The sequence below is a fragment of the Convolutriloba macropyga genome, chromosome 13 (assembly GCF_964194025.1).
Source record: "Convolutriloba macropyga chromosome 13, txConMacr16.3, whole genome shotgun sequence".
Classification (NCBI taxonomy): domain Eukaryota; kingdom Metazoa; phylum Xenacoelomorpha; order Acoela; family Convolutidae; genus Convolutriloba; species Convolutriloba macropyga.
The window spans coordinates 26,713,423-26,727,504 of record NC_134480.1 but is presented as its reverse complement, the minus strand read 5'-3'; the positions used below and the strand labels follow the sequence as shown (position 1 = coordinate 26,727,504).

Genomic DNA, 14,082 nt, shown 5'->3' with positions numbered 1-14,082 from the left:
TTTCCAAAAATATTTTCCCGACAAATTGTTGTCACTCGTGGTTTGCGTGGTCACTTTGGCTGTGGGACAACTTCTGAATCTATTGATAGCTTAATGTGTTTAGAACTCTTGACTGTGATCATCGAATATAGAACACGCGAAATCTATCTGAATTTATCCATTGGGTTCCCAAAATTCCGGCAAGGGCAGAAATTTATTTTCCGTTATGACTGATTTTATGACTTTCTCACGGGGAACACTTTGAACAATAGTTCGCTCTTGATTTAAGCCCAGCAAGCGTTTGACAAAACGTATGACAAAGTTTGCTCTTTTTTCTTGTAAGCTGGCGTTAATTTGTGCCTCTTCTCTTTTTCTTAGGAAGTGTGGCGTGACATGACAGTTGCGTTCATTTTGGTTACTGACTTTTGTGCGCCGATAACTTGAACAAATAGGCTGACTTACTGAATTTCTAATCATATTTAAATTGGTTACTACAAATTCTCCGTCGATCTTTTAAACTTGGTGAATGATGCTTTGCTCTCTCGACAATTAATCCGCTAAATCACTATTAGAGCGGGGCACATGTTCGATGTCCAAATGAAACGGTTTTAGTATATCAATCTGTCTACTTAATCTGCTTTGATATGTTTTATTGGCAATTTTAGGCTTTAAAAAAGTGGATAAAACAAGGGGTCCGCGTCTAGGGAAATTGGTCCAAATCGCGCATCTAATCGGTATGCCTGTTTTATCCACTACTATACACAAATTTTTTTATCACAAAACACAGATATTTTTTCTCTTTTAAAAAAATGAAACCGAATACAATAATTTACTCCTCATATATTATATTTTAACATGCCCTCTAAATTTGTGCTTTGTACGGCTAAATTTTTATCTATGTAAATAAACACATAATCTGCATTTATTTGTTTAAAACCTAAAATAAAAACTATTTCTTTTAGGATTAAGCATAAAAGTTAAATGTAACCCCGCCTCATTATAATGTTTACTCATATGGTGAATTCTATCGTTCTCTTTAAATTGGTTACTAAAAATTCTCCGTCGATCTTTAAAACTTGGTGAATGATGCTTTGCTCTCTCGACAAATAATCCGCTAAATCACTATTAGAGCGGGGCACATGTTCGATGTCCAAATGAAACGGTTTTAGTATATCAATCTGTCTACTTAATCTGCTTTGATATGTTTTATTGGCAATTTTAGGCTTTAAAAGAGTGGATAAAACAAGGGGTCCGCGTCTAGGGAAATTGGTCCAAATCGCGCATCTAATTGGTATGCCTGTTTTATCCACTACTGTACACAAATTTTTTTATCACAAAACACAGATATTTTTTCTCTTTTAAAAAAATGAAACCGAATACAATAGTTTACTCCTCATATATTATATTTTAACATGCCCTCTAAATTTGTGCTTTGTACGGCTAAATTTTTATCTATGTAAATAAACACATAATCTGCATTTATTTGTTTAAAACCTAATATAAAAACTATTTCTTTTAGGATTAAGAATAAAAGTTAAATGTAACCCCGCCTCATTATAATGTTTACTCATATGGTGAATTCTATCGTTCTCTTTAATGACCGTCTTACATATAAAATGTTCATATGGTTGTTCTCTACATTTATAACAACATTCTTTCCACTGTTTATTTCTACAATTAAGGCATTTTGTTTTGAAAATTCATTCATTTTTTCCTTAAAGAAATGGATTTCAACATAAGCAACGAGTGTATTATCTGCAATTTATCTTTCAATTCAAAAAAAGAGTTTCTCAAATACACATTAACATGCTAACAATTAGAAACAACCAGAGAGCTGATTGATGATGAACATGAAGCTGAGACTAAAACTGAGACTAAGACTAAAAATGAGACTAAGACTAAAACTGAGACTAAAGTGGAGACTTAACCTTAACCTAAAACTGTGACTAAGGCTAAAACTGTAGCTGATGATAATATCTATACTAGAATTAGGTACGAATGTAAAGAGTGTGATGAAACGTTTAGAAGTAAAATAGCCCTTACTACCCATTCATATAGTTAGAATAGAAAATATCTAGAGGATACTGAAGACTATGATGAAAACTCTAGTTTGAAAATGAGAGGATTTTATATTACTGACAAAGCTGGAAATTCCATTGAATATATAGTTGAAGCAATTAATTACTCACAAGAAGAAAATAAAAGCTGTTACCAGTTTAGAAAAGTTAAGAGTTTTAAATATTAGATTAAAGTAGAGTGTGAGTACAAGATGAGAACTAAAGAAGATGATAAAATCACAAAATATTCTTCAATTGAGGGTTATGACTTTGAGTTTCTTGGAGTAGGAAGTAGTCAGTTAAATTTTGAACCAACTAAAGCATCTTTTGGTGGTTATATAGATTTACCACCAGATGTAAAATTTCTAAATCTATTTTAAATATAGGTAGTTACAAATAAAACTGTCTACAACTATCTATTACCACTTGACTGCATCTAGCTAAAGACCATGCAATACGTGAAAGTAATTATGTAAATAATCTAATTGAACCACGGCAACAAGATCAACATGACTTTGCTTATGTTTTAAGAATACAGAATTTATACAATATTAACATATGGGTATACACAGTTGTGTTGAGTATGAAGTAGATTTACTTAAACCAGTCGATGACTTTGATAAAAACAGAAAAGATGTTAGAATATTAACTTGGGAAAATGGTGGGGTAGAATAGAACACTGCACTATAATTAAAACAATAGAAACCCTAATTGATAGAGCAGATAACAGCCACATCAATTATTATTATTGTAACAGATGTACATTTTGGCTTAGTTCATAAATTAAATATGACAAACACATACGGGGCAACTCTTTTAAACCAGAGATTGTTTGCTCTAAGAAGAAATATAATACTTTGATAAATGAACACAAAACCACGAAATAAAAAGTATTATAACTGCTGATATAGAATGTTTTGTTATCAACATCACAGAACACGGTGAAACATCGGCGAAGCCCTTGGGGAACCAAGGACAGAGCCCTTTTCACGGATCGACGAAGTCCTATACTAACAAATACGTAATTGCCGAACACATATCTTTTCGGTCTGGACTGCATCAAAAGACACATATACACACACACACACATACACAAACACAAACGCACACGCACACAATGACACACGCAGACTCTTACACACAAACCCAAACACACAGACACGCAAACGCAAACAGACAGACAGACACACAGAGACACTCAAAGACACACAATACAAACTAATACAAACACACACATATATGCACATAAATACACACACAAACACACCCACACACACACACACACACACACACACACACACAAAAGCGCACAAACACGAACAAACACACATGCACAACAAAAAAACACACACGCACACACGCACCCAGACACACACACACACACACTAAGGCACACACACACACGCACACACTTACACACAAAAAAACACACGCAGACATATGCACACAATTTTTCACGCAAACACACACAAAAACACACAGGCACACACACAGAGAGAGATTCACTTGCCCACACATAAACTTGCACACAAACATACACACACACACACACACACACACGTATACACACTAAAACACACACGCACTCACACCGACGTACACAAACAAGTACACAAACACGCGCAAACAAACAGACATAAAATCACACACACGCGCACATACAAAAATAAACACAGACACATGCACACACAAAGACACACAAAGACCCACAGAGAGAGAGAGAGACACAAACAAAACAACACGCACACAGCCATACATAAACACACAGAGATACACATATACACACACATACACACGCATACAAAGACAAACACATTCAAATACATATACGCACACAAACGCATACACACACATGCATACACACACAGATACATATACACAAACACAAAAACACACACACAAACAAACAGACAAAAACACACGCTCGCTAACACATACACAATTTCACAAGCGCTTACAGAGACACCAACAGACAAGCTTTCAGAGACAAACAGACAGAATCACACAAATACACATTCAAAGACGCAAAGACACACGCGCACGCACACACGCTCTCTCTCACACAAACGTAAACAAATACACATATAAACACAGACGCACACACACAAACTCACATCGAAACACGCACACACACAATTACATACACGCACATGAACACTCACATACACACAGTCTAAGGCGCACACACAGACACACACATACACACGCATACGCACCTAAAAACATACACACAGACACACAAGCACACGCAGACGCATTCACACACACGCAAACACACACACACAAACACACACACATACACACACAGAGAAACTCACTCACCCACACATAAACCCTCACATACATAGACAGAGATACACAGACACAAATACACACATTCACACACACGCACACACTCATACACGCACACAAACACACATACAACACAGATACATGCACACATAAACACATAGACATCGCACCGAAAGAGACACATACACACAAACACGCACAAACCACACATATACACACACATACACGCAACTACAAAAACACACAAACGCAAAAACAAACATCAACGCACATACACAAACTCGCACACAAGCAAACACACAAACACACACACAGAGAGAGAGACACAAAAACACAAAAACACACAGAAACGCACCTACACATGCACACACGAACACACACATACACAGACAGACACAAACACACACACACGCACACATAAACATGCACAAGCAAAAATACCCGCAAGAGCACATGCGAACACACAGACACATCCAGACACAAACAGACATACACAGAAAGACGCAGACACACATACACACACATACACACACGCACGCAAATGTAAACACACACACACATACAAACCAAGACACACACACACCCACACACGAACACACAACCGAAGACACATCCCGTACACAAACGCAAGCACACACGCACACACACACGCGCTCACAGACACATACACACACGCAAGCACACACACACATAAACACAATCATACATATACACACAGAAAAAACCACATACACACCCACACACACAAGAATTTACACACAAAAAACAAAAACACACGTACACAAACGCAAACGCGCACAAACGCATACACATACACACAGACAAACACATACGTAGATACTGAGAGAGAGAGAGAGAGTGAAACACACACAAAGATCCGCAAACACAAACACACACACACACAAACACGCCTACACACATATATACGGACAAACACGCACAAACACACGCGCACACACGTAAAACCACACAGAGACACGATCACACAAGCACACACACTTACCCAATTATACACACAAACAAACACACACATGCAAACAAACAGACACACACACATACACATACAGACACATATAGACAAGCACAGACGCACAAACAATCACTCACCCACACGCGCCCACAGGCACACGCACACACACTTAACGAAACACACAAACGCAAAATCTTACACATACACAAACAGAGATAGAAACATACAATTACACACACATAAACCCACACACACACACGTACACACACAAAAACACAGACACATAAACACACACATCTACACGCAAAGAAACACACACACACCCACACACACAAACATTGACACAAAAACACACAAACACACGTACAAACACACTCACACACAAACACGCACAGACACATATACACACACATAAACGCACACACATACAGACAGACACACAAACATACACCCATACCCACATAAACACAGACACAAACACACATACACACACGTGTACACACACAAACACGCACACACACACACACTCACACACACATTTATACACACACACATACAAACACGCACACAAACTAACAAAAACAGACGCGTGCGAAAACACACAGCACGCAAACGCACACAGACAGACACGCAGAGACACTCAGACACACACACACACACATCAGAGACACACGCATATACACATAAAAACACGCACAAACTTAAACAAATACAAACACACACATTTGCACATACACACTTACACACCCAACCAACCACACACACATACGAACAAACAAAAACACACACACATGCAGGCACACACACAGAGAGATACACACATAAGCACACACATACACACACACACTTACACACACTCACACACATATACGCACACAGACGCATACACACATACACACATACTCACAACACCCACAAAAACACAAACAAACATACACACACATGCACAGACACGCACACACACAGACAGATACATATACACAAACACAAAAACACATACACACACAAACAAACAGACAAAAACACACGCGCGCAAACACATACACAAACTCAAAAGCGCTTACAAAGGCACCAACAAACAGACTTTCAGAGACAAACAGACAGAATCACACAAATACACATGCAAAGACGCAAAGACACACGCGCACGCAAACACGCTCTCTCTCGCACAAACATAAACAAATACACATATAAACACACACGCACACACACACACACCCACACTCACACCGAAACACGCACACATACAAACACATACACGCACATGAATACCCACATACACACACTCTCAGGCACACACTCAGGCACACACACAGACACACACATACACACGCATACGCACCTACAAACATACAAACAGAAACACAAGCACACGAAGACACATTCACACACACGCAAACACACACACACACACAAAAACATACACATATACACAAAGAGACACTCACGCACCCACATATAAACCCTCACATACATAGATACAGATACACAGACACAAATACACACATTCACACACACGCACACACTCATACACGCACACAAACACACATACAACACAGATACATGCACACATAAACACATAGACATCGCACCGAATGAGACACATACACACAAACACGCACACACCCCACACATATACACACACATACATACACGCAAAAACAAACACCAACGCAATTACACGCACTCGCACACAAGCAAGCACACAAACACACAGAGAGAGACACAAAAACCCAAAAACACACAGAAACCCACCTACACATACACACACGAACACACACACACACACACAGACAGACAAAAACACACACATAAACATACACAAGCAAAAACACCCGCACGAGCACATGCAAACACACAGACACACACCCAAACACAAACAGACATACACAAAAAGACGCAGACACACATACATACACATACACACACGCACGCACACGTAAACACACACACACATACAAACGAAGACACACACACACCCACACACGAACACACACCCGAAGACACATCCCGTAAACAAACGCAAGCACACACGCACACACACACGCGCTCACAGACACATACACACACGCAAGCACACACACACATTAGCACACCCATACATATACACACAGAAAAAACCACATACACACCCACACACACACAAACATTTACACACAAAAAACAAAAACACACGTACACAAACGCAAACGCGCACAAACGCATACACATACACACAGACAAACACATACGTAAATACTGAGAGAGAGAGGGAGAGTGAAACACACACAAAGATCCGCAAACACTAACACACACATACAAACACGCCTACACACACATATACGGACAAACACGCACAAACACACGCGCACACACGTAAAACCACACAGAGACACGATCACACACGCACACACACTTACGCAATTATACACACAAACAAACACACACATGCAAACAAACAGACACACACACACATACACAAACAGACACATATAGACAAGCACTTACAGACACTCGCAAACACGCAAACACACGCACACAAAACACACACACACACAAGCTTCAAGACAAAGACGCACAAACACAGGCTAACGCACACACACACACACATACACACAAAGACACACACATCAAAAAACACACGCGTAAGAACACACACACGCACACACATACGAACACACACACACACACACCCATACACACAGAGACGCACACAAACACACACACATACACACAAACCTGTACAAAAGCACGCACATTAACACACACACACAAACATGCACTGGAACACAGATACACACACATAAACACGCAAACAAACACACACAAACTAACATTCGCAAATTCAAACACACACACTCACTCGATTACACAGACACACACAAACACAGACACAAACACACACAAACACACACACACACAATCACACACACACATGTTCTCATACACACACAAACACACAAACACGAACACTCAAACCGATACACACACATAAACACATCAACACAAACATCAACACAAAGACACCAACACGCAGACACTCACGACACACGCAAACACACACACACACACACGCTCTCACACACAAACACAAACACTCAAACCGATACACACATATAAACACATAAACACAAACATCAACACAAAGACACAAACACGCAGACACTCACGACACACACAAACACACAAACAGACACACACATACACACATACACACATACACACATATACAAAAACATTTATACACAATCACACACACAGACGCGTTCACACACATGCGCACACCTACACACACATACAAACACGCACACAAACTTACAAAAACAGACGCGAGCGAAAACACGCAGACACGCAAACGCACACAGACAGACACGCAGAAACACTCAGACACACACACACACACACACACATCAGAGACACACGCATATACACATAAAAACACGCACAATTTTAAACAAATACAAACACTCACATATGCACATACACACTTACACACCCAACCAACCACACACACACACGAACAAGCACAAACTTACACACATGCAGGCACACACACAGAGAGATTTACACATATACAAACACACGCTTACACATACACGCGCACATAAACACGCACTTACAGACACTCGCAAACACGCAAACACAAAACACACACACAAGCTTCAAGACACACGACGCACAAACACAGGCTAACGCACACAGACACACACATACACACAAAGACGCACACACGAACACGCACACACACAAACACACACCCATACAGACAGAGACACACACAAACACACGCAAACACACACAGACACACAAACCTATAGAAAAGCACGCACATTAACACACACACACACACACTAGCACACAGATACACACACATACACACGCAAACAAGCACACACAAACTAACATTCGCAAACTCAAACACACACACTCACTCACACACAGACACACACACACACACAAACACACACATATACGCACATACAGACACATACACAAACAATTATACACACGCACACACAGACGCACGCACAAATACTCACTCACTTACACAGACACACAAACCCAGACACAAACACACGCAAACACACACAAACACTCTCTCACACACACACACAAACACGAACACTCAAACCGATACACACACATAAACACATAAACACAAACATCAACACAAGGACACAAACAAGCAGACACAAACACACAAATACACAAACATTTATACACAAGCACACACACAGACGCATTCACGCACACAGGCACACACATAAACACACATACACACGCATACAAGCACACAAACCCACACACGCTCTCACACACACAAACACGAACACTCAAAACACACACATACACAAACATAAACACATAAACACAAACATCAACACACAGACACAAACACGCAGACATACGCACATACAGACACATACACAAACAATTATACACACGCACACACAGACGCACGCACAAACACTCACTCACTTACACAGACACAAAAACACAGACCCAAACACACGCAAACACAAACACACACAAACACACACACACAAACACACACACACACGCTCTCACAAAAACACAGACACGAACACTCAAACGATACACACACATAAACACATAGACACAAACATCAACACAAAGACACAAACACACACACACATACACACACATACACACACAAACATTTATACACAAGCACACACACAGACGCATTGACACACACAGGCACACAGATACACACACATACACACGCAAACAAGCACACAAACCCACACACGCTCTCACACACCCAAACACGAACACTCAAAACACACACATACACAAACATAAACACACAGACACAAACACGCAGACAATCATGACACACGTAAACACACACACACACACTCAAACACACACAAAGAGACGAACACACACACACATACACACGCACACGCACACACAAACGCAAACACGTACACAAACATACACACACACCTATACTAACATACACACAAACTAAAAAACACACACACACAAACACACTTACATAAACACAATCACACACAATCAAACACACACCAACAAGCACACAAACTGAAATCCACTGACACACACACCCACACACACACACTTTCACACACACAAACAACAACACTCAAACAGATACACACACAAACACACATAAAAAAACATCAACACATATACACAAACACGCAGACACTTGCGACACACACAAAGACACACACACACACAAAGACACAAACACACACACCCACACACACATTCAAACACACACAGAGAGACGAACACACGAACACACATACAAACGCACACGCACACACAAACGCAAACACGTACTCATACATACACACACACCTATACAAACATACACACAAACTAACAAACACCCACACACACACACAAACACACTTACATAAACACAATCACACACACACACACTTACACACTCAGACACCCATAAACACATAAACACACACACACATACATTTACACACACAAACAAACAAACACACACACACACACAAATGCACACACAAAAAAACAAATAAACAGACACCAGCACTCAGGCACAGGCACACACATAACACACACAAATAAAATTAAAAAAACCCACACAGACACACGCACACACACGGAAAAACGCAAACTCGCAAACACAGACACACATACACAAATACACACAAACTCACACATACACACCCATACACACAAAAACACTTAAATACATCCAAACACACAAACACACAAACTTACACTCTTACTTATACACAAACATACACAAACACATACACATAGACAGTTAAACACGCACACACACACACGCACACACACATACACAAACACACACACAAACAAACAATCAAACACACAATAACACGCACACACGGACACACTTATAACACACTCAAATACAAACATTTACACACACATATACCCTCACATATATACACACACAAACTCTTGCGCACACACGCACACACACACACTTACACACACACAAACAACACGAAAACGCGCGCACAGACACACGCACACACACACACACGCACACAAACAAACACACACACACATAGATACAGAGACACACACACACGTATAAATACGCTTAAACACACATACACACCCACACACAGAGACACTAACACGCACACATATACACACGGACCCGTGCATCCAAACACAAACACACACGCAAACAAACGCTCACACACAGACACACAACAACACGGACAAATACACACTTACTCACACATACCTACAGACACACAAAAACCCTCACACGCAGACAATCACGTTCTTACACGCACACACAAACACACACTCAAACACACACACACACACACGCAAACACACATGCGTTTACACACACACACTCACACACATACACAAACATGCATACAGCCACTTACACACATGCTCACACATACACACACGAAAACACACGCACACAAACACACACAAAAGCACACATACAGACGAACACACACACTATAACACACACAGGCAGAAAAACACACACAATCACTCACAAACACTTAAAAATCCACACACACACCTTGTCACGCAGACGGAAATGCAGAGACACTCAGGGACACGCACACACACAGACATACAAAAATACTTACACACAAACACAAACACAGACACACACACTCCCACATACACACTCTCTCACACACAGACAAGAACACTCAAACAGACACACACACAAACACACATAAACAAAACATCAACACATACACAAACACGCAGACAATCACGACACACACAAACACACACACACTCACACACACTCAAACACACACAGAGAGACGAGCACAAAAACACACATACACACGCACACTTACACACAAACGCAAACACGTACTCATACATACACACACCTATACAAACATACACACAAACTAACAAATACACACACACACAAACACACTTACATAAAGACAATCACACACACACACACAGAGACACTTACACACTCACACACCCATAAACACATAAACACAAAATGTGTACACAAACAATAACACACACACAAACGCACGCACAAAAAACAAATAAGCAGGAACCAGCAGTCAAGCACAGGCACACACTTAGCACACAAATACACACAGAAAAGCCCACACACACACGCAAACTCAGGGAAAAACGCAAACACGCAAACACAGACACACACACACAAGTACACACAAACTCACAGACAAACACACAAACACACTTACATACACACAAACACACACACACACACACACACAAATTTACACTCACACGTATACACAAACATAAACAAACACATACACACAGACAGATAAACACGCACACACACACGCACACACACAAAAACACACAATCAGACAATCAAACACACAATAAAACGCACACACAGACACACTCATAACACACTCAAAGGCAAACATTTACACACACACACACTCACATATATCTGTCGCACACACACGCACACACACGAAAACGCGCGCACAGACACGCACACACACACACACAAACAAACAAACACACATACACACAGAGACACACTCATGTATAAACATGCACACACACACACGTACCCACACACACGCACACTCACACGCACACATATACACACATGCCCATTCATCCAAACACACACAACGCTCACACACACAAACACACAAAAACACGGACAGATACTCATACACACAGACTCACAAAGACCCTCACACGCAGACAATCACGTTCTTAGACACACAAACACACACGCAAACACACACACACACACACGCAAACACACACACACGCAAACACACATGCGTTTACACACACGCTCACACACACATACACAAACATGCTTACAGACACTTACACACATGCTCACACATACACACACAAACACACACACAAACACAAACACAGACGAACACACACTCTAACACACACAGACAGAAAAACACACACAATTACACACAAACACACACATCCACACACACACACACCTTGTCACACAGACAGAAATGCAGAGACACTCAGGGACATACACACGCTCAGAGACACACACATACACATAAAAACACGTAAAAAATCAAACAAATACAAACACACACACATATGCACATACACACCCACCAAACCACACACACACACACACACACACACACACACACACACACACACGCACATTCCCACGAACAAACAATTTCGTACGAAAACAATCACTCTAACACACACACAGAGACACAAACAAACACACACACACACTCACACACATGCACGCACACACATTTACACACACGCACATTAAAACGCGCTTACAGACACTCGCAAACACGCAAACACACACACAAAAACACATAGACGCACCAAGACACACACAGGTTAACGCACACAGACAGACACACATACACACACAGACACACACTTGCAGTCACTCACGTACATACACACTAAAACACACACACAAACACACACACACGAGCGAACATACATACAAATACACACACTCACACTCACACAAACACATACACATACAAAAACACTTATACACAAGCACACACACATACGCACGCGCACACACGCATACAAACACACACACAAACAAACACAATCACACGCAAACACATACACACCCACTCACATACACAGACACACACCCAAACACAGACGCACACACACACACAAACAGACACACAAGGACACACACACACGCAGACACTTACACACAATCACACACACACACATACAAGCACATAAACAGAGATACACACATACACACAAATTCACAAACACACAGACACACAAAAAGAGACACACACAAATACTCACACA

General features: G+C 40.7%; 2 protein-coding genes across 4 annotated transcripts in view; one reads left to right on the top strand and one right to left on the bottom strand.

The window, feature by feature from the left end:
• Window positions 1-14,082, bottom strand: part of LOC142351847 (bestrophin-3-like) — a 464,737-nt gene that overhangs the window by 151,539 nt on the left and 299,116 nt on the right. The window lies entirely within an intron of this gene.
• Window positions 1-14,082, top strand: part of LOC142352169 (uncharacterized) — a 165,434-nt gene that overhangs the window by 55,539 nt on the left and 95,813 nt on the right. The window lies entirely within an intron of this gene.